The sequence below is a fragment of the Eschrichtius robustus genome, unplaced genomic scaffold, assembly GCF_028021215.1.
Source record: "Eschrichtius robustus isolate mEscRob2 unplaced genomic scaffold, mEscRob2.pri scaffold_538, whole genome shotgun sequence".
NCBI lineage: Eukaryota > Metazoa > Chordata > Mammalia > Artiodactyla > Eschrichtiidae > Eschrichtius > Eschrichtius robustus.
In genome coordinates, this window is record NW_027175425.1 from 174,571 (window position 1) to 197,220 (window position 22,650).

Consider the following 22,650-nt stretch of genomic DNA (forward strand, 5'->3'; position numbering starts at 1 on the left):
CACAGACCTGGCCTCAGGCTCCAGCAACCAACCAGGGACGCTTGCTCCTTTTGGCTTCCAAAATCAACACACGAAACGGCATGCACGAAGCGTGATCCTGGCCAATACACACCTATCCAACTGCAAGCACACTGGGCCTAGACCGGCACACACCCCGACTCTTAAGACCAGCAAGAGAGCCTGCCCCCTTGCATTCCTTCCACCGCCTTTCAGCAGGGAACCGGGATACACAGATAAGCCAGCTTATGCGCAGACACGGTCGAACCTCAGACAGGAGCCCCTCCACTACTGGAGTCCTTGGTGGTGTTTGCGTGCATGTCGGCAGGGGACACTGGACTTCACTCCTAACAGTCCCCTATACCCGAGAGAGGAAACGTGCTGAACCTCAGTTTCGATAAGGAGACGATAGAGTGTTCTCACCCATTTTGTACAGAGTTTCCAAGGAATGCATACAAGAGTGTCATCCTCGATCCAAGCACATGCTGGGATGGTGCAGAACACAACCGGGCAGTGTGCGGGGCTCTGCAGGGGAGCCATGAGCCTGGGGTACCCCAAAAGCCTGGAGAATCCACAGCCCTCAGGCCACTCAACAAGACGAACAATCAAGCCACTCTTGCAGCCATTGGGCCCATCTGAGGGAAACCTAATATCTAATGGCATATCTTGCGGTGGTTGAATACCTACCGTCCTGAGTTATCAGCGACCGTGCTCGGGAACATGGCCCCGCCTCACTTTTTCCAGTTCTTCTTAGCACCTCCAGTCGTCAGAGCACACGATGATCTTCTTGTTTTTGCCGACCGCGAGGCTTGCCCAGCAACTGCACCTGGGAAGTGGACTGGTGTCCTCAGAGGACATGATCCATACAAACATTTACCTGGGCTTGAGCTCTGAAACTGCTTCCCAAGGACCTCTATCCCTTACCGAGAACTGACTGCATGTCTGATAGTACGACTGCAGGAAGTTAGGCACATACATTGGCCGGCTTGTGAGAGGCTGTATTTCTGTGTTCACGCGTGTGACTGTGACTGCGCACGCAGACGCTCTTGTGGGTTTCTCTGTGTACCGCTGACTACGCGTCTTGGTCTCTGTGTGTCCCTGTAGCCCTGTGAAGAGGCGTCCAACAATAAACGCCATAGTTTCTACACAACACCCTGTCTAGACCCACAACTGAAAGGAGAAAGCCCCCTGTCAGCTTCCAGAGGCCGCATGCAAACTTTAACCCCCAAGGGCTGTTGAAATGCTCCACGGGCTCCCGCTCTCCCACAGCCACAGCTTCTGACCAGAGCACAAACACTGGACGAGACCTGCTTCCGGGCCGTGGGTGTGACATCTACGTGCAACTCGAGAACCTGCCAGCTACCAGCACATCTGATGTGCACTTGGGGTCACTCCCAGCACTTTCGGAAGCAAGGGAACTCCCATGGGTGAGCCGACACCGACCTACAGCATTCTACTGGCAAGATGCAGCCTGAAACCCCTCAAGGGGCTAAAGAACATCGAACAAAGTGCAACTTCTTGCCAACTAGGCCTAATCACTTTCCTTTGACCCGTGGGAATGCCCACCACAGGAAGCAGTGGGCTTCAGCAGCCATGACCCATGTTGGAACCTCACAGCGGAAACTAGGCCACCTTCCCGGCCATGTCTCAGGCAGCTCCCATCCTGCAAGTTTCGCGGCCCTGATCCCTAAGGAACCGCTCAAACGCTCAACAGCCTCGTCCAACGTGCCTTACTCCAGCCAGCAGTGCGACGCGTCCGTAGTGGAAGCCACAGACATCTTCCGAACACGGGAACAAGGAACACCAGGGAAGACAGACCGCAAGCCTGTCTGCTTTGAAGATGCTGATCCCACCTGATGCATCCTGGAAATTCTCCACTGCCACAGTGACACCATTGAGGAACTCAGAGTGATCAGAGGCGTGGTCCCCGAGGACCACAGACAGACTTGCAACGGAAGACCTCTGCCATGTGAGGGGACTTGGAAGCCTGAAAGGGAAGAGTGGCTGGCCTTGGCAGCGCACCAGGGATGGCAACAGTGCCCCCTTCTCTGCCCCGCCAACGGACTGCTCTGGATAAAGCTCTGGCTATTCGAAAGGCCTGCATGCCACACGGGCCGGCCGCGTCATGCCCTCCGGCAGAAACACTATCGCGTTGCACATTCCCAAAAGTGGGAAAAGAGTGACCAAAGGGCTTGTTTGCATAACTCACCTACCCCCAAGAAGGCCGGCACAGATGCCTCAGCATGTCCGTCTTCTCTATGTCCCGCAAGACACCCGTGGGGAGTCACTCCTCTGGAAACGGGATTGCAACTCTTCACAGGTAACCTACCTCACTGCATCCTCATGAACTGCCAAAGCCATCCCCACCATAGGCAGCTGATGCCAGGCCATCACGAACAAGACACATCCTTGGGAAGCCGAGGCCAGCGCCTGAAACCCAATGATGACAGCCCATCCCACGACATCACACAGGACCTGTCCTCATCATACCTTAACTTTCTCTCCAGGGCAGCAGCCACTACGCAGGCTTAAATGCAGCACTCGATCCTCACCCCACTCCACGATGATCCACTTAGCGCCAACAGTGTGCTGGAAGCTTCAGGGGCAGCAGTGAGGCCTAATCCATCAGCCCCCTTCCGCCATCACCAAACTCCATCCCACCCCCTCCACCTGCTCCAGCCCCACCGGGCACTCAAGAACCTCACCGCACCAAACACAACAACAGAGAGGGCCACAGGCCTGGCCTGAGGCTCCAGGCTCCAACCAGGGAACCTTGCTCATTTTGGCTTCCAAAATCAACCACCGAAGCGGCATGCACAAAGCGTGATCCTGGTCAAAACACACTTCTCCAAGTGAAAGCTCACTGGGCCCACACCAGCACACACTCCGACTCTGAAGACTAGCAGGAGAGCCTGCCCCCTTGCATTCCCTCACGGCCTTTTAGCAGGGACCGCGGATTCATAGATGACCCAGCTTATTGGCAGACACGGTCGACCCTCAGACAGGAGCCCCTCCAATGCTAGAGCCCTTAGTGGTGTTGGCATGCATGTCAGCAGGGGATGTTGGCCCTCACTCCTAACTGTCCCCTACCCCCGAGAGGAAACCTGCTGGACCTCAGTTGCGATGAGGAGACCGTAGAGCTTTCTCACTCATTTTGTTCAGATTTTCCAAGGAATGCATACAAGGGTGTCATCATCGATCCAAGCACATGCTGGGACGCTGCAGAACACAAACGGGCAGGCCGTGGGGCTCTGCAGAGGAGCCATGAGCCAGAAGTACTCCAACAGCCTGGGGAATCCACAGTCCTCAGGCCACTCAGCAAGACCAACAATCAATCCACTCTTGCAGCCATTGGACCCACTTGAGGAAAACCTAATATCCAATGGCACATCTTAGTATGCGTGAATGCTACTGTCCTGAGTTATCCCCAGCCACGCTCAGCAACGTGCGCCTGCTCCACTTTTTCCAGTTCCCCTTAGCACATCCAGTCATCAGACAACACGAAGGTCTTCTTGTCTTTGCCGACGGCCAGACTTACCCTGCAACTGCACCTGAGAAGTGGACAGAAATCATGCAGGCTTCTGAATTGCACCACAGTCCTCAGAGCACGATTCTTGTGAAAACTTACCTGCGTGTGAGCCTGGAACCTGCTTCCCAAGTTCCACTATTCCTTACCGAAAACGGATTGCGTGTCTCACAGCACGACTGGAGGAAGTTAGGCATGTATGTTGGCCGGTGTGTGAGACGCTGTATGTGTGTACTCACGCGTGTGGGCGTGTGTGACTGTGACTGCGCACGAAGATGCACTCGTGGGTTCCGGTGTGTGCCGCTGAATACGCGTCTTGGTCTCTGGGTGTCCCTGTGGCCCTCTGCAGACGCCTCCAACAGTAAACGCCATAGTTTATACACACCATCCTGGATGGACCCCCAACTGAAAGGAGAAAGACCCCTGTCAGCTTCAAGAGGCCACATGCGAACTTTGACCCCCAGGGACTGTTGAAATAGCCCACAGACTCCCGCACTCTCACAGCCACGCCTTGTGAGCAAAGCACAAAGACTGGACGAGACCTGCCTCCCGGCCGTGTCTGTCACATCTATGTGGACCTGGAGACCCCGCCACCTACCAGCACATCTGATGTGCCCTTGGGGTCACTCCCAGCACTCCCGGAAGCAAGGGAACCTCCCATGGGCGGGCTGACTGCGACCTGCAGTTGCCTACAGGCAAGATGCAGCCCGGCACTTCTCAAGGGGCTAAGGAACAGCGGACCAAGTGCGTCTTCACACCAACTAGAACAAATCACTTTCCATGACCCCGTGGGAATGTCCACAATGGGAAGTGTTGGGCTTCAGCAACCATGACACAGGTTGGAACACCAGAGCAGAAATTAGGCCACCTCCTCGCCCACGTATCGGCAAGTTTCCAACTGGCAGGGTTGGTGGCCCTGACCACTGAGAAAACGCTCAAACGATACACAGCCTCTTCCTAAGTGCCCTCCTCCTGCATGCAGGGCGACTCGACCCTATTGGAATCCACAGACATTATGCGACACGGGGACACTGAACACCAGGGAAGACAGACGGCAAGCCTGTCTGCTTTGATGAGGCCCACACCACCCCATGCATCCTGGCAATTCTCCACTGCTACAGCGACACTACCGAGGAACTCACAGCGATCAAATGCACTGTTCCTGAGGACCACAGACAGACTTTCAACGGAAGACCTCTGCCACACGAGGGGACCTGGAAGCTTGAAAGGGCACAGTGGTTGTCCACGACAGCACACCTGGCTTTGCAACAGTGCCCCCATCTCTGCCCCGCCCACGGACTGCTGCAGATCAACCTCAGGCTGTTCGAAAGGCCTGCATGCAAAACTGGCTGGCGGTGTTATGCCCCCCCGGGAGAGACACTTTCGCTTTGCACATTCCCAAACAAGGGAAGAAAGCAGCCAATAGGGATGTTCCATAACTCAACTACCTCCAAGGAGGACGGGACAGACGCCTCACAATGTCAATCTTCTCTACGTCCCGCAAGACACCCTTTGGGTGTCATTCCTCCGGCAATGGGATCACAACTCTACACAGGTTACCTACCTCACCTCATGCACTTGAACTGCCAAAGCCAACACCTCCATAGGCAGCTGATGCCAGCCCATCACGAACATGACGCATCCTTGGGAAGCCGAGGCCAGCACCTGCAACCCAATTATGACAGCCTATTCCACGACCTCACAAAGGACATGTCCTCATCATCCCTCACCTTCCTGTCCAGGCCATCAGCCACCACGCAGGTTTAAATGCAGCACTCCATCCTCACCCCACTCCACGATGCCCCACTTGGCACCAACACTGTGCTGGGTGTTAAAGTAGAGGAGCAGCCATGGGCAGCAGTGTGGCCTAATCCATCAGCCCCTTCCGCCGACGCCCAACCCGAGCCCAACCCCGCCCACTTCTCCAGCCTCACTAGGGACTCAAAAACCTCACTGTGCAAAAAGAAAGGACAGGGAGGGCCACAGGCCTGGCCTCAGGCTCCAGCAACCAACCAGGGACGCTTGCTCATTTTGGCTTCCAAAATCAACACACGAAACGGCATGCATGAAGCGTGATCCTGGCCAAAACACACCTATCCAACTGCAAGCACACTGGGCCTAGAACGGCACACACCCCGACCCTTAAGACCAGCAAGAGAGCCTGCCCCCTTGCATTCCTTCAACCGCCTTTCAGCAGGGACCCGGGATACACAGATTAGCCAGCTTATGCGCCGACACGGTCGACACTCAGACAGGAGCCCCTCCACTACTGGAGTCCTTGGTGGTGTTTGCGTGCATGTCGGCAGGGGACACTGGCCTTCAGTCCTAACAGTCCCCTACACCCGAGAGAGGAAACGTGCTGAACCTCAGTTTCGATAAGGAGACGATAGAGTGTTCTCACCCATTTTGTTCAGAGTTTCCAAGGAATGCATACAAGGGTGTCATCATCGATCCAAGCACATGCTGGGATGGTGCAGAACACAACCGGTCAGTGTGCGGGGCTCTGCAGGGGAGCCATGAGCCTGGGGTACCCCAAAAGCCTGGAGAATCCACAGCCCTCAGGCCACTCAACAAGACGAACAATCAAGCCACTCTTGCAGCCATTGGGCCCATCTGAGGAAAACCTAATATCTAATGGCACATCTTGCGGTGGTTGAATACCTACCGTCCTGAGTTATCCGCGACCATGCTCGGGAACATGGCCCCGCCTCACTTTTTCCAGTTCTTCTTAGGACCTCCAGTCATCAGAGCACACGAAGATCTTCTTGTATTTGCCAACGGCGAGGCTTGCCCAGCAACTGCACCTGGGAAGTGGACTTGTTTCCTCAGAAGACATGATCCATACAAACATTTACCTGGGCTTGAGCTCTGAAACTGCTTCCCAAGGACCTCTATCCCTTACCGAGAACTGACTGCATGTCTGATAGTACGACTGCAGGAAGTTAGGCACATACATTGGCCGGCGTGTGAGAGGCTGTATTTCTGTGTTCACGCGTGTGACTGTGACTGCGCATGCAGACGCTCTTGTGGGTTTCTCTGTGTACCGCTGACTACGCGTCTTGGTCTCTGTGTGTCCCTGTTGCCCTGTGAAGAGGCGTCCAACAGCAAACGCCATAGTGTATACACAACACCCTGTCTAGACCCACAACTGAAAGGAGAAAGCCCCCTGTCAGCTTCCAGAGGCCGCATGCAAACTTTAACCCCCAGGGGCTGTTGAAATGCTCCACGGTCTCCCGCTCTCCCACAGCCACGACTTCTGACCAGAGCACAAAGACTGGACGAGACCTGCCTCCCGGCCGTGGGTGTGATATCTACGTGCAAATCGAGAACCTGCCAGCTACCAGCACATCTGATGTGCCCTTGGGGTCACTCCCAGCACTCCCGGAAGCAAGGGAACCTCTCATGGGCAGTCTGACAGCGACCTGCAGTTGCCTACAGGCAGGATGCAGCCCGGCACTTCTCAAGGGGCTAAGGAACTGCGGACCAAGTGCGTCTTCTCACCAACTAGACCAAATCACTTTCCATGACCCCGTGGGAATGTCCACAATGGGAAGTGTTGGGCTTCAGCAACCATGACACAGGTTGGAACGCCAGAGCAGAAATTAGGCCACCTCCTCGCCCACGTATCGGCAAGTTTCCAACTGGCAGGGTTGGTGGCCCTGACCACTGAGAAAACGCTCAAACGATACACAGCCTCTTCGTAAGTGCCCTCCTCCTGCATGCAGGGCGACTCGACCCTATTGGAAGCCACAGACATCATGAGACACGGGGACACTGAACACCAGGGAAGACAGACCGCAAGCCTGTCTGCTTTGATGAGTCCCACACCACCACATGCATCCTGGCAATTCTCCATTGCTACAGCGACACTACTGAGGAACTCACAGCGATCAAATGCACTGTTCCTGAGGACCACAGACAGACTTTCAACGGAAGACCTCTGCCACACGAGGGGACCTGGAAGCTTGAATGGGCACAGTGGTTGTCCACGACAGCACACCTGGCTTCGCAACAGTGCCCCCATCTCTGCCCTGCCCACGGACTGCTGCAGATCAACCTCAGGCTGTTCGAAAGGCCTGCATGCAAAACTGGCTGGCAGTGACATGCACCCCCGGGAGAGACACTTTCGCTTTGCACATTCCCAAACAAGGGAAGAAAGCAGCCAATAGGGATGTTCCATAACTCAACTACCTCCAAGGAGGACGGAACAGACGCCTCACAATGTCAATATTCTCTACGTCCCGCAAGACACCCTTTGGGTGTCATTCCTCCGGCAATGGGATCACAACTCTACACAGGTTACCTACCTCACCTTATGCACTTGAACTGCCAAAGACACCCCCTCCATAGGCAGCTGATGCCAGCCCATCACGAACATGACGCATCCTTGGGAAGCCGAGGCCAGCACCTGCAACCCAATTATGACAGCCTATTCCACGACCTCACAAAGGACATGTCCTCATCATCCCTCACCTTCCGGTCCAGGCCATCAGCGACCACGCAGGTTTAAATGCCCCACTCGATCCTCACCCCACTCCACGATGCCCCACTTGGCACCAACACTGTGCTGGGTGTTAAAGTAGAGGAGCAGACAAGGGCAGCAGTGTGGCCTAATCCATCAGCCCCTTTCTCCGACGCCCAACCCGAGCCCAACCCCGCCCACTTCTCCAGAATCGCTAGGGACTCAAAAACCTCTCTGTGCAAAACGCAAGGACAGGGAGTGCCACAGGCCTGGTCTCAGGCTCCAGCAACCAACCAGGGACGCTTGCTCATTTTGGCTTCCAAAATCAACACACGAAACGGCATGCACGAAGCGTGATCCTGGCCAAAACACACCTATCCAACTGCAAGCACACTGGGCCTAGACCGGCACACACCCCGACTCTTAAGACCAGCAAGATAGCCTGCCCCCTTGTATTCCTTCCACCGCCTTTCAGCAGGGACCCGGGATACACAGATAAGCCAGCTTATGCGCAGACACGGTCGATCCTCAGACAGGAGCCCCTCCACTACTGGAGTCCTTGGTGGTGTTTGCGTGCATGTCGGCAGGGGACACTGGACTTCACTCCTAACAGTCCCCTACACCCGAGAGAGGAAACGTGCTGAACCTCAGCTTCGATAAGGAGACGATAGAGTGTTCTCACCCATTTTGTTCAGAGTTTCCAAGGAATGCATACAAGGTTGTCATCCTCGATCCAAGCACATGCTGGGATGGTGCAGAACACAACCGGTCAGTGTGCGGGGCTCTGCAGGGGAGCCATGAGCCTGGGGTACCCCAAAAGCCTGGAGAATCCACAGCCCTCAGGCCACTCAACAAGACGAACAATCAAGCCACTCTTGCAGCCATTGGGCCCATCTGAGGGAAACCTAATATCTAATGGCATATCTTGCGGTGGTTGAATACCTACCGTCCTGAGTTATCAGCGACCATGCTCGGGAACATGGCGTCGCCTCACTTTTTCCAGTTCTTCTTAGCACCTCCAGTCATCAGAGCACACGAAGATCTTCTTGTTTTTGCCGACCGCGAGGCTTGCCCAGCAACTGCACCTGGGAAGTGGACTGGTGTCCTCAGAGGACATGATCCATACAAACATTTACCTGGGCTTGAGCTCTGAAACTGCTTCCCAAGGACCTCTATCCCTTACCGAGAACTGACTGCATGTCTGATAGTACGACTGCAGGAAGTTAGGCACATACATTGGCCGGCTTGTGAGAGGCTGTATTTCTGTGTTCACGCGTGTGACTGTGACTGCGCACGCAGTCGCTCTTGTGGGTTTCTCTGTGTACCGCTGACTACGCGTCTTGGTCTCTGTGTGTCCCTATTGCCCTGTGAAGAGGCGTCCAACAGCAAACGCCATAGTGTATACACAACACAATGTCTAGGCCCACAACTGAAAGGAGAAAGCCCCCTGTCAGCTTCCAGAGGCCGCATGCAAACTTTAACCCCCAGGGGCTGTAGAAATGCTCCACGGGCTCCCTCTCTCCCACAGCCACGCCTTCTGACCAGAGCACAAAGACTGGACGAGACCTGCCTCCCGGCCATGGATGTGACATCTACGTGCAACTCGAGAACCTGCCAGCTACCAGCACATCTGATGTGCACTTGGGGTCACTCCCAGCACTTTCGGAAGCAAGGGAACTCCCATGGGTGAGCCGACACCGACCTACAGCATTCTACTGGCAAGATGCAGCCTGAAACCCCTCAAGGGGCTAAAGAACATCGAACAAAGTGCAACTTCTTGCCAACTAGGCCTAATCACTTTCCTTTGACCGGTGGGAATGCCCACCACAGGAAGCAGTGGGCTTCAGAATCCATGACCCATGTTGGAACCCCACAGCGGAAACTAGGCCACCTTCCCGGCCATGTCTCAGGCAGCTCCCATCCTGCAAGGTTCGCGGCCCTGACCCCTAAGGAACCGTTCAAACGCTCAACAGCCTCGTCCAACGTGCCCTACTCCAGCCAGCAGGGCGACGCGTCCCTACTGGAAGCCACAGACATCTTCCGAACACGGGAACAAGGAACACCAGGGAAGACAGACCGCAAGCCTGTCTGCTTTGAAGATGCTGATCCCACCTGATGCATCCTGGAAATTCTCCACTGCCACAGTGACACCACTGAGGAACTCAGAGTGATCAAAGTCGTGGTCCCTTAGGACCACAGACAGACTTGCAACGGAAGACCTCTGCCATGTGAGGGGACTTGGAAGCCTGAAAGGGAAGAGTGGCTGGCCTTGGCAGCGCACCAGGGATGGCAACAGTGCCCCCTTCTCTGCCCCGCCAACGGACTGCTCTGGATAAAGCTCTGGCTATTCGAAAGGCCTGCATGCCACACGGGCCGGCCGCATCATGCCCTCCGGCAGAAACACTATCGCGTTGCACATTCCCAAAAGTGGGAAAAGAGCGACCAAAGGGCTTGTTTGCATAACTCACCTACCCCCAAGAAGGCCGGCACAGATGCCTCAGCATGTTCGTCTTCTCTATGTCCCGCAAGACACCCGTGGGGAGTCACTCCTCTGGAAACGGGATTGCAAATCTTCACAGGTAACCTACCTCACTGCATCCTCATGAACTGCCAAAGCCATCCCCACCATAGGCAGCTGATGCCAGGCCATCACGAACAAGACACATCCTTGGGAAGCCGAGGCCAGCGCCTGCAACCCAATGATGACAGCCCATCCCACGACATCACACAGGACCTGTCCTCATGATACCTTACCTTTCTCTCCAGGGCAGCAGCAACTACGCAGGCTTAAATGCAGCACTCGATCCTCACCCCACTCCACGATGATCCACTTAGCGCCAACAGTGTGCTGGCAGCTTCAGGGGCAGCAGCGAGGCCTAATCCATCAGCCCCCTTCCGCCATCACCAAACTCCATCCCACCCCCGCCCACTGCTCCAGCCCCACCGGGCACTCAAGAACCTCACCGCACCAAACACAACAACAGAGAGGGCCACAGGCCTGGCCTGAGGCTCCAGGCTCCAACCAGGGAACCTTGCTCATTTTGGCTTCCAAAATCAACAACCGAAGCGGCATGCACAAAGCGTGATCCTGGTCAAAACACACTTCTCCAAGTGAAAGCTCACTGGGCCCACACCAGCACACACTCCGACTCTGAAGACTAGCAGGAGAGCCTGCCCCCTTGCATTCCCTCACGGCCTTTTAGCAGGGACCGCGGATTCATAGATGACCCAGCTTATGGGCAGACACGGTCGACCCTCAGACAGGAGCCCCTCCAATGCTAGAGCCCTTAGTGGTGTTGGCATGCATGTCAGCAGGGGATGTTGGCCCTCACTCCTAACTGTCCCCGACCCCCGAGAGAAACGTGCTGGACCTCAGTTGCGATGAGGAGACCGTAGAGCTTTCTCACTCATTTTGTTCAGATTTTCCAAGGAATGCATACAAGGGTGTCATCATCGATCCAAGCACATGCTGGGACGCTGCAGAACACAAACGGGCAGGCCGTGGGGCTCTGCAGAGGAGCCATGAGCCAGAAGTACTCCAACAGCCTGGGGAATCCACAGTCCTCAGGCCACTCAGCAAGACCAACAATCAATCCACTCTTTCAGCCATTGGACCCATCTGAGGAAAACCTAATATCCAATGGCACATCTTAGTATGCGTGAATGCTACTGTCCTGAGTTATCCCCAGCCACGCTCAGCAACGTGCGCCTGCTCTACTTTTTCCAGTTCCCCTTAGCATATCCAGTCATCAGACAACACGAAGGTCTTCTTGTTTTTGCCGACGGCCAGCCTTACCCTGCAACTGCACCTGAGAAGTTGACAGAAATCATGCGGCTTCTGAATTGCACCACAGTCCTCAGAGAACGATTCTTGTGAAAACTTACCTGCGTGTGAGCCCGGAACCTGCTTCCCAAGTACCACTATTCCTTACCGAAAACGGATTGCGTGTCTCACAGCACGACTGGAGGAAGTTAGGCATGTATGTTGGCCGGTGTGTGAGACGCTGTATGTGTGTACTCACGCGTGTGGGCGTGTGTGACTGTGACTGCGCACGAAGATGCACTCGTGGGTTCCGGTGTGTGCCGCTGAATACGCGTCTTGGTCTCTGGGTGTCCCTGTGGCCCTCTGCAGGCGCCTCCAACAGTAAACGCCATAGTTTATACACACCATCCTGGATGGACCCCCAACTGAAAGGAGAAAGTCCCCTGTCAGCTTCAAGAGGCTACATGCGAACTTTGACCCCAGGGACTGTTGAAATAGCCCACAGACTCCCGCACTCTCACAGCCACGCCTTGTGAGCAAAGCACAAAGACTGGACGAGACCTGCCTCCCGGCCGTGTCTGTCACATCTATGTGGACCTGGAGACCCTGCCACCTACCAGCACATCTGATGTGCCCTTGGGGTCACTCCCAGCACTCCCGGAAGCAAGGGAACCTCCCGTGGGTGGGCTGACTGCGACCTGCAGTTGCCTACAGGCAAGATGCAGCCCGGCACTTCTCAAGGGGCTAAGGAACAGCGGACCAAGTGCGTCTTCACACCAACTAGAACAAATCACTTTCCATGACCCCGTGGGAATGTCCACAATGGGAAGTGTTGGGCTTCAGCAACCATGACACAGGTTGGAACACCAGAGCAGAAATTAGGCCACCTCCCCGCCCACGTATCGGCAAGTTTCCAACTGGCAGGGTTGGTGGCCCTGACCACTGAGAAAACGCTCAAACGATACACAGCCTCTTCCTAAGTGCCCTCCTCCTGCATGCAGGGCGACTCGACCCTATCGGAAGCCACAGACATCATGCGACACGGGGACACTGAACACCAGGGAAGACAGACCGGAAGCCTGTCTGCTTTGATGAGGCCCACACCACCCCATGCATCCTGGCAATTCTCCACTGCTACAGCGACACTACTGAGGAACTCACAGCAATCACATGCACTGTTCCTGAGGACCACAGACAGACTTTCAACGGAAGACCTCTGCCACACGAGGGGACCTGGAAGCTTGAAAGGGCACAGTGGTTGTCCACGACAGCACACCTGGCTTTGCAACAGTGCCCCCATCTCTGCCCCGCCCATGGACTGCTGCAGATCAACCTCAGGCTGTTCGAAAGGCCTGCATGCCAAACTCGCTGGCATGACATGCACCCCCGGGAGAGACACTTTCGCTTTGCACATTCCCAAACAAGGGAAGAAAGCAGCCAATAGGGATGTTCCATAACTCAACTACCTCCAAGGAGGACGGCACAGACGCCTCACAATGTCAATCTTCTCTACGTCCCGCAAGACACCCTTTGGGTGTCATTCCTCCGGCAATGGGATCACAACTCTACACAGGTTACCTACCTCACCTCATGCACTTGAACTGCCAAAGGCACCCCCTCGATAGGCTGCTGATGCCAGACCATCACGAACATGACGCAGACTTGGAAAGCCGAGGCCAGCACCTGCAACCAAATTATGACAGCCTATTCCACGACCTCACAAAGGACATGTCCTCATCATCCCTTACCTTCCTATCCAGGCCATCAGCGACCATGCAGTTTTAAATGCAGCACTCGATCCTCACCACACTCCACGATGCCCCACTTGGCAGCAACACTGTGCTGGGTGTTAAAGTAGAGGAGCAGACAAGGGCAGCAGTGTGGCCTAATCCATCAGCCCCTTCAGCTGACGCCCACTCCGAGCCCAACCCCGCCCACTTCTCCAGGCTCACTAGGGACTCAAAAACCTCACTGTGCAAAACGCAAGGACAGGGAGGGCCACAGACCTGGCCTCAGGCTCCAGCAACCAACCAGGGACGCTTGCTCCTTTTGGCTTCCAAAATCAACACACGAAACGGCATGCACGAAGCGTGATCCTGGCCAAAACACACCTATCCAACTGCAAGCACACTGGGCCTAGACCGGCACACACCCCGACTCTTAAGACCAGCAAGAGAGCCTGCCCCCTTGCATTCCTTCCACCGCCTTTCAGCAGGGACCCGGGATACACAGATAAGCCAGCTTATGCGCAGACACGGTCGAACCTCAGACAGGAGCCCCTCCACTACTGGAGTCCTTGGTGGTGTTTGCGTGCATGTCGGCAGGGGACACTGGACTTCACTCCTAACAGTCCCCTACACCCGAGAGAGGAAACGTGCTGAACCTCAGCTTCGATAAGGAGACGATAGAGTGTTCTCACCCATTTTGTACAGAGTTTCCAAGGAATGCATACAAGAGTGTCATCCTCGATCCAAGCACATGCTGGGATGGTGCAGAACACAACCGGGCAGTGTGCGGGGCTCTGCAGGGGAGCCATGAGCCTGGGGTACCCCAAAAGCCTGGAGAATCCACAGCCCTCAGGCCACTCAACAAGACGAACAATCAAGCCACTCTTGCAGCCATTGGGCCCATCTGAGGGAAACCTAATATCTAATGGCATATCTTGCGGTGGTTGAATACCTACCGTCCTGAGTTATCAGCGACCATGCTCGGGAACATGGCGTCGCCTCACTTTTTCCAGTTCTTCTTAGCACCTCCAGTCATCAGAGCACACGAAGATCTTCTTGTTTTTGCCGACCGCGAGGCTTGCCCAGCAACTGCACCTGGGAAGTGGACTGGTGTCCTCAGAGGACATGATCCATACAAACATTTACCTGGGCTTGAGCTCTGAAACTGCTTCCCAAGGACCTCTATCCCTTACCGAGAACTGACTGCATGTCTGATAGTACGACTGCAGGAAGTTAGGCACATACATTGGCCGGCTTGTGAGAGGCTGTATTTCTGTGTTCACGCGTGTGACTGTGACTGCGCACGCAGACGCTCTTGTGGGTTTCTCTGTGTACCGCTGACTACGCGTCTTGGTCTCTGTGTGTCCCTGTAGCCCTGTGAAGAGGCGTCCAACAATAAACGCCATAGTTTCTACACAACACCCTGTCTAGACCCACAACTGAAAGGAGAAAGCCCCCTGTCAGCTTCCAGAGGCCGCATGCAAACTTTAACCCCCAAGGGCTGTTGAAATGCTCCACGGGCTCCCGCTCTCCCACAGCCACAGCTTCTGACCAGAGCACAAACACAGGACGAGACCTGCTTCCGGGCCGTGGGTGTGACATCTACGTGCAACTCGAGAACCTGCCAGCTACCAGCACATCTGATGTGCACTTGGGGTCACTCCCAGCACTTTCGGAAGCAAGGGAACTCCCATGGGTGAGCCGACACCGACCTACAGCATTCTACTGGCAAGATGCAGCCTGAAACCCCTCAAGGGGCTAAAGAACATCGAACAAAGTGCAACTTCTTGCCAACTAGGCCTAATCACTTTCCTTTGACCCGTGGGAATGCCCACCACAGGAAGCAGTGGGCTTCAGCAGCCATGACCCATGTTGGAACCTCACAGCGGAAACTAGGCCACCTTCCCGGCCATGTCTCAGGCAGCTCCCATCCTGCAAGTTTTGCGGCCCTGATCCCTAAGGAACCGCTCAAACGCTCAACAGCCTCGTCCAACGTGCCTTACTCCAGCCAGCAGTGCGATGCGTCCGTACTGGAAGCCACAGACATCTTCCGAACACGGGAACAAGGAACACCAGGGAAGACAGACCGCAAGCCTGTCTGCTTTGAAGATGCTGATCCCACCTGATGCATCCTGGAAATTCTCCACTGCCACAGTGACACCATTGAGGAACTCAGAGTGATCAGAGGCGTGGTCCCCGAGGACCACAGACAGACTTGCAACGGAAGACCTCTGCCATGTGAGGGGACATGGAAGCCTGAAAGGGAAGAGTGGCTGGCCTTGGCAGCGCACCAGGGATGGCAACAGTGCCCCCTTCTCTGCCCCGCCAACGGACTGCTCTGGATAAAGCTCTGGCTATTCGAAAGGCCTGCATGCCACACGGGCCGGCCGCGTCATGCCCTCCGGCAGAAACACTATCGCGTTGCACATTCCCAAAAGTGGGAAAAGAGTGACCAAAGGGCTTGTTTGCATAACTCACCTACCCCCAAGAAGGCCGGCACAGATGCCTCAGCATGTCCGTCTTCTCTATGTCCCGCAAGACACCCGTGGGGAGTCACTCCTCTGGAAACGGGATTGCAACTCTTCACAGGTAACCTACCTCACTGCATCCTCATGAACTGCCAAAACCATCCCCACCATAGGCAGCTGATGCCAGGCCATCACGAACAAGACACATCCTTGGGAAGCCGAGGCCAGCGCCTGAAACCCAATGATGACAGCCCATCCCACGACATCACACAGGACCTGTCCTCATCATACCTTAACTTTCTCTCCAGGGCAGCAGCCACTACGCAGGCTTAAATGCAGCACTCGATCCTCACCCCACTCCACGATGATCCACTTAGCGCCAACAGTGTGCTGGCAGCTTCAGGGGCAGCAGCGAGGCCTAATCCATCAGCCCCCTTCCGCCATCACCAAACTCCATCCCACCCCCGCCCACTGCTCCAGCCCCACCGGGCACTCAAGAACCTCACCGCACCAAACACAACAACAGAGAGGGCCACAGGCCTGGCCTGAGGCTCCAGGCTCCAACCAGGGAACCTTGCTCATTTTGGCTTCCAAAATCAACCACCGAAACGGCATGCACAAAGCGTGATCCTGGTCAAAACACACTTCTCCAAGCTGAAAGCTCACTGGGCCCACACCAGCACACACTCCGACTCTGAAGACTAGCAGGAGAGCCTGCCCCCTTGCATTCCGTCACGGCCTTTTAGTAGGGACCGCGGATTCATAGATGACCCAGCTTATGGGCAGACATGGTCGACCCTCTGACAGGAGCCCCTCCAATGCTAGAGCCCTTAGTGGTGTTGGCATGCATGTCAGCAGGGGATGTTGGCCCTCACTCCTAACTGTCCCCTACCCCCGAGAGGAAACCTGCTGGACCTCAGTTGCGATGAGGAGACCGTAGAGCTTTCTCACTCATTTTGTTCAGATTTTCCAAGGAATGCATACAAGGGTGTCATCATCGATCCAAGCACATGCTGGGACGCTGCAGAACACAAACGGGCAGGCCGTGGGGCTCTGCAGAGGAGCCATGAGCCAGAAGTACTCCAACAGCCTGGGGAATCCACAGTCCTCAGGCCACTCAGCAAGACCAAAAATCAATCCACTTTTGCAGCCATTGGACCCACTTGAGGAAAACCTAATATCCAATGGCACATCTTAGTATGCGTGAATGCTACTGTCCTGAGTTATCCCCAGCCACGCTCAGCAACGTGCGCCTGCTCCACTTTTTCCAGTTCCCCTTAGCACATCCAGTCATCAGACAACACGAAGGTCTTCTTGTTGTTGCCGACGGCCAGACTTACCCTGCAACTGCACCTGAGAAGTGGACAGAAATCATGCAGGCTTCTGAATTGCACCACAGTCCTCAGAGAACGATTCTTGTGAAAACTTACTTGCGTGTGAGCCCAGAACCTGCTTCCCAAGTACCACTATTCCTTACCGAAAACGGATTGCGTGTCTCACAGCACGACTGGAGGAAGTTAGGCATGTATGTTGGCCGGTGTGTGAGACGCTGTATGTGTGTACTCACGCGTGTGGGCGTGTGTGACTGTGACTGCGCACGAAGATGCACTCGTGGGTTCCGGTGTGTGCCGCTGAATACGCGTCTTGGTCTCTGGGTGTCCCTGTGGCCCTCTGCAGGCGCCTCCAACAGTAAACGCCATAGTTTATACACACCATCCTGGATGGACCCCCAACTGAAAGGAGAAAGACCCCTGTCAGCTTCAAGAGGCCACATGCGAACTTTGACCCCCAGGGACTGTTGAAATAGCCCACAGACTCCCGCACTCTCACAGCCACGCCTTGTGAGCAAAGCACAAAGACTGGACGAGACCTGCCTCCCGGCCGTGTCTGTCACATCTATGTGGACCTGGAGACCCTGCCACCTACCAGCACATCTGATGTGCCCTTGGGGTCACTCCCAGCACTCCCGGAAGCAAGGGAACCTCCCATGGGCGGGCTGACTGCGACCTGCAGTTGCCTACAGGCAAGATGCAGCCCGGCACTTCTCAAGGGGCTAAGGAACAGCGGACCAAGTGCGTCTTCACACCAACTAGAACAAATCACTTTCCATGACCCCGTGGGAATGTCCACAATGGGAAGTGTTGGGCTTCAGCAACCATGACACAGGTTGGAACACCAGAGCAGAAATTAGGCCACCTCCTCGCCCACGTATCGGCAAGTTTCCAACTGGCAGGGTTGGTGGCCCTGACCACTGAGAAAACGCTCAAACGATACACAGCCTCTTCCTAAGTGCCCTCCTCCTGCATGCAGGGCGACTCGACCCTATTGGAAGCCACAGACATTATGCGACACGGGGACACTGAACACCAGGGAAGACAGACCGCAAGCCTGTCTGCTTTGATGAGGCCCACACCACCCCATGCATCCTGGCAATTCTCCACTGCTACAGCGACACTACCGAGGAACTCACAGCGATCAAATGCACTGTTCCTGAGGACCACAGACAGACTTTCAACGGAAGACCTCTGCCACACGAGGGGACCTGGAAGCTTGAAAGGGCACAGTGGTTGTCCACGACAGCACACCTGGCTTCGCAACAGTGCCCCCATCTCTGCCCCGTCCACGGACTGCTGCAGATCAACCTCAGGCTGTTCGAAAGGCCTGCATGCAAAACTGGCTGGCGGTGTCATGCCCCCCCGGGAGAGACACTTTCGCTTTGCACATTCCCAAACAAGGGAAGAAAGCAGCCAATAGGGATGTTCCATAACTCAACTACCTCCAAGGAGGACGGGACAGACGCCTCACAATGTCAATCTTCTCTACGTCCCGCAAGACACCCTTTGGGTGTCATTCCTCCGGCAATGGGATCACAACTCTACACAGGTTACCTACCTCACCTCATGCACTTGAACTGCCAAAGCCACCCCCTCCATAGGCAGCTGATGCCAGCCCATCACGAACATGACGCATCCTTGGGAAGCCGAGGCCAGCACCTGCAACCCAATTATGACAGCCTATTCCACGACCTCACAAAGGACATGTCCTCATCATCCCTCACCTTCCTGTCCAGGCCATCAGCCACCACGCAGGTTTAAATGCAGCACTCCATCCTCACCCCACTCCACGATGCCCCACTTGGCACCAACACTGTGCTGGGTGTTAAAGTAGAGGAGCAGCCATGGGCAGCAGTGTGGCCTAATCCATCAGCCCCTTCCGCCGACGCCCAACCCGAGCCCAACCCCGCCCACTTCTCCAGCCTCACTAGGGACTCAAAAACCTCACTGTGCAAAAAGAAAGGACAGGGAGGGCCACAGGCCTGGCCTCAGGCTCCAGCAACCAACCAGGGACGCTTGCTCATTTTGGCTTCCAAAATCAACACAAGAAATGGCATGCACGAAGCGTGATCCTGGCCAAAACACACCTATCCAACTGCAAGCACACTGGGCCTAGACCGGCACACACCCCGACTCTTAAGACCAGCAAGAGAGCCTGCCCCCTTGCATTCCTTCAACCGCCTTTCAGCAGGGACCCGGGATACACAGATAAGCCAGCTTATGCGCAGACACGGTCGACACTCAGACAGGAGCCCCTCCACTACTGGAGTCCTTGGTGGTGTTTGCGTGCATGTCGGCAGGGGACACTGGACTTCACTCCTAACAGTCCCCTACACCTGAGAGAGGAAACGTGCTGAACCTCAGTTTCGATAAGGAGACGATAGAGTGTTCTCACCCATTTTGTTCAGAGTTTCCAAGGAATGCATACAAGGGTGTCATCATCGATCCAAGCACATGCTGGGATGGTGCAGAACACAACCGGGCAGTGTGCGGGGCTCTGCAGGGGAGCCATGAGCCTGGGGTGCCCCAAAAGCCTGGAGAATCCACAGCCCTCAGGCCACTCAACAAGACGAACAATCAAGCCACTCTTGCAGCCATTGGGCCCATCTGAGGAAAACCTAATATCTAATGGCACATCTTGCGGTGGTTGAATACCTACCGTCCTGAGTTATCCGCGACCATGCTCGGGAACATGGCCCCGCCTCACTTTTTCCAGTTCTTCTTAGCACCTCCAGTCGTCAGAGCACACGAAGATCTTCTTGTATTTGCCAACGGCGAGGCTTGCCCAGCAACTGCACCTGGGAAGTGGACTTGTTTCCTCAGAGGACATGATCCATACAAACATTTACCTGGGCTTGAGCTCTGAAACTGCTTCCCAAGGACCTCTATCCCTTACCGAGAACTGACTGCATGTCTGATAGTATGACTGCAGGAAGTTAGGCACATAAATTGGCCGGCGTTTGAGAGGCTGTATTTCTGTGTTCACGCGTGTGACCGTGACTGCGCACGCTGTCGCTCTTGTGGGTTTCTCTGTGTACCGCTGACTACGCGTCTTGGTCTCTGTGTGTCCCTGTTGCCCTCTGAAGAGGCGTCCAACAGCAAACGCCATAGTGTATACACAACACAATGTCTAGGCCCACAACTGAAAGGAGAAAGCCCCCTGTCAGCTTCCAGAGGCCGCATGCAAACTTTAACCCCCAGGGGCTGTAGAAATGCTCCAGGGGCTCCCTCTCTCCCACAGCCACGCCTTCTGACCAGAGCACAAAGACTGGACGAGACCTGCCTCCTGGCCGTGGGTGTGACATCTACGTGCAACTCGAGAACCTGCCAGCTACCAGCACATCTGATGTGCACTTGGGGTCACTCCCAGCACTTTTGGAAGCAAGGGAACTCCCATGGGTGAGCCGACACCGACCTACAGCATTCTACTGGCAAGATGCAGCCTGAAACCACTCAAGGGGCTAAAGAACATCGAACAAAGTGCAACTTCTTGCCAACTAGGCCTAATCACTTTCCTTTGACCCGTGGGAATGCCCACCACAGGAAGCAGAGGGCTTCAGCAGCCATGACCCATGTTGGAACCCCACAGCGGAAACTAGGCCACCTTCCCGGCCATGTCTCAGGCAGCTCCCATCCTGCAAGGTTCGCGGCCCTGACCCCTAAGGAACCGCTCAAACGCTCAACAGCCTCGTCCAACGTGCCCTACTCCAGCCAGCAGGGCGACGCGTCCCTACTGGAAGACACAGACATTTTCCGAACACGGGAACAAGGAACACCAGGGAAGACAGACCGCAAGCCTGTCTGCTTTGAAGATGCTGATCCCACCTGATGCATCCTGGAAATTCTCCACTGCCACAGTGACACCACTGAGGAACTCAGAGTGATCAAAGGCGTGGTCCCCGAGGACCACAGACAGACTTGCAGCGGAAGACCTCTGCCATGTGAGGGGACTTGGAAGCCTGAAAGGGAAGAGTGGCTGGCCTTGGCAGCGCACCAGGGATGGCAACAGTGCCCCCTTCTCTGCCCCGCCAACGGACTGCTCTGGATAAAGCTCTGGCTATTCGAAAGGCCTGCATGCCACACGGGCCGGCCGCATCATGCCCTCCGGCAGAAACACTATCGCGTTGCACATTCCCAAAAGTGGGAAAAGAGCGACCAAAGGGCTTGTTTGCATAACTCACCTACCCCCAAGAAGGCCGGCACAGATGCCTCAGCATGTCCGTCTTCTCTATGTCCCACAAGACACCCGTGGGGAGTCACTCCTCTGGAAACGGGATTGCAAATCTTCACAGGTAACCTACCTCATTGCATCCTCATGAACTGCCAAAGCCATCCCCACCATAGGCAGCTGATGCCAGGCCATCACGAACAAGACACATCCTTGGGAAGCCGAGGCCAGCGCCTGCAACCCAATGATGACAGCCCATCCCACGACATCACACAGGACCTGTCCTCATCATACCTTACCTTTCTCTCCAGGGCAGCAGCCACTACGCAGGCTTAAATGCAGCACTCGATCCTCACCCCACTCCACGATGATCCACTTAGCGCCAACAGTGTGCTGGCAGCTTCAGGGGCAGCAGCGAGGCCTAATCCATCAGCCCCCTTCCGCCATCACCAAACTCCATCCCACCCCCGCCCACTGCTCCAGCCCCACCGGGCACTCAAGAACCTCACCGCACCAAACACAACAACAGAGAGGGCCACAGGCCTGGCCTGAGGCTCCAGGCTCCAACCAGGGAACCTTGCTCATTTTGGCTTCCAAAATCAACCACTGAAGCGGCATGCACAAAGCGTGATCCTGGTCAAAACACACTTCTCCAAGTGAAAGCTCACTGGGCCCACACCAGCACACACTCCGACTCTGAAGACTAGCAGGAGAGCCTGCCCCCTTGCATTCCCTCACGGCCTTTTAGCAGGGATCGCGGATTCATAGATGACCCAGCTTATGGGCAGACACGGTCGACCCTCAGACAGGAGCCCCTCCAATGCTAGAGCCCTTAGTGGTGTTGGCATGCATGTCAGCAGGGGATGTTGGCCCTCACTCCTAACTGTCCCCTACCCCCGAGAGAAACGTGCTGGACCTCAGTTGCGATGAGGAGACCGTAGAGCTTTCTCACTCATTTTGTTCAGATTTTCCAAGGAATGCATACAAGGGTGTCATCATCGATCCAAGCACATGCTGGGACGCTGCAGAACACAAACGGGCAGGCCGTGGGGCTCTGCAGAGGAGCCATGAGCCAGAAGTACTCCAACAGCCTGGGGAATCCACAGTCCTCAGGCCACTCAGCAAGACCAACAATCAATCCACTCTTGCAGCCATTGGACCCATCTGAGGAAAACCTAATATCCAATGGCACATCTTAGTATGCG

General features: G+C 55.4%; 9 non-coding genes across 9 annotated transcripts; all 9 read right to left on the reverse strand.

Moving 5' to 3' along the window:
- Positions 1 to 380: 380 nt before the first annotated feature.
- Positions 381 to 473, reverse strand: LOC137757892 (small nucleolar RNA SNORD116). The gene has a single exon (XR_011072573.1). It is a non-coding gene; the product is annotated as a small nucleolar RNA SNORD116 (small nucleolar RNA).
- Positions 474 to 3,106: 2,633 nt separating this feature from the next.
- LOC137757868 (small nucleolar RNA SNORD116) lies at positions 3,107 to 3,199 on the reverse strand. Its single transcript, XR_011072550.1, has one exon. It is a non-coding gene; the product is annotated as a small nucleolar RNA SNORD116 (small nucleolar RNA).
- Positions 3,200 to 5,884: 2,685 nt separating this feature from the next.
- On the reverse strand, positions 5,885 to 5,977 carry LOC137757946 (small nucleolar RNA SNORD116). The gene has a single exon (XR_011072622.1). It is a non-coding gene; the product is annotated as a small nucleolar RNA SNORD116 (small nucleolar RNA).
- Positions 5,978 to 8,627: 2,650 nt separating this feature from the next.
- Positions 8,628 to 8,720, reverse strand: LOC137757887 (small nucleolar RNA SNORD116). The gene has a single exon (XR_011072568.1). It is a non-coding gene; the product is annotated as a small nucleolar RNA SNORD116 (small nucleolar RNA).
- Positions 8,721 to 11,352: 2,632 nt separating this feature from the next.
- LOC137757880 (small nucleolar RNA SNORD116) lies at positions 11,353 to 11,445 on the reverse strand. The gene has a single exon (XR_011072561.1). It is a non-coding gene; the product is annotated as a small nucleolar RNA SNORD116 (small nucleolar RNA).
- Positions 11,446 to 14,127: 2,682 nt separating this feature from the next.
- LOC137757897 (small nucleolar RNA SNORD116) lies at positions 14,128 to 14,220 on the reverse strand. Its single transcript, XR_011072576.1, has one exon. It is a non-coding gene; the product is annotated as a small nucleolar RNA SNORD116 (small nucleolar RNA).
- A 2,634-nt stretch (positions 14,221 to 16,854) lies between these two features.
- On the reverse strand, positions 16,855 to 16,947 carry LOC137757891 (small nucleolar RNA SNORD116). The gene has a single exon (XR_011072572.1). It is a non-coding gene; the product is annotated as a small nucleolar RNA SNORD116 (small nucleolar RNA).
- A 2,685-nt stretch (positions 16,948 to 19,632) lies between these two features.
- Positions 19,633 to 19,725, reverse strand: LOC137757947 (small nucleolar RNA SNORD116). Its single transcript, XR_011072623.1, has one exon. It is a non-coding gene; the product is annotated as a small nucleolar RNA SNORD116 (small nucleolar RNA).
- A 2,632-nt stretch (positions 19,726 to 22,357) lies between these two features.
- Positions 22,358 to 22,450, reverse strand: LOC137757900 (small nucleolar RNA SNORD116). Its single transcript, XR_011072579.1, has one exon. It is a non-coding gene; the product is annotated as a small nucleolar RNA SNORD116 (small nucleolar RNA).
- Positions 22,451 to 22,650: the final 200 nt, after the last annotated feature.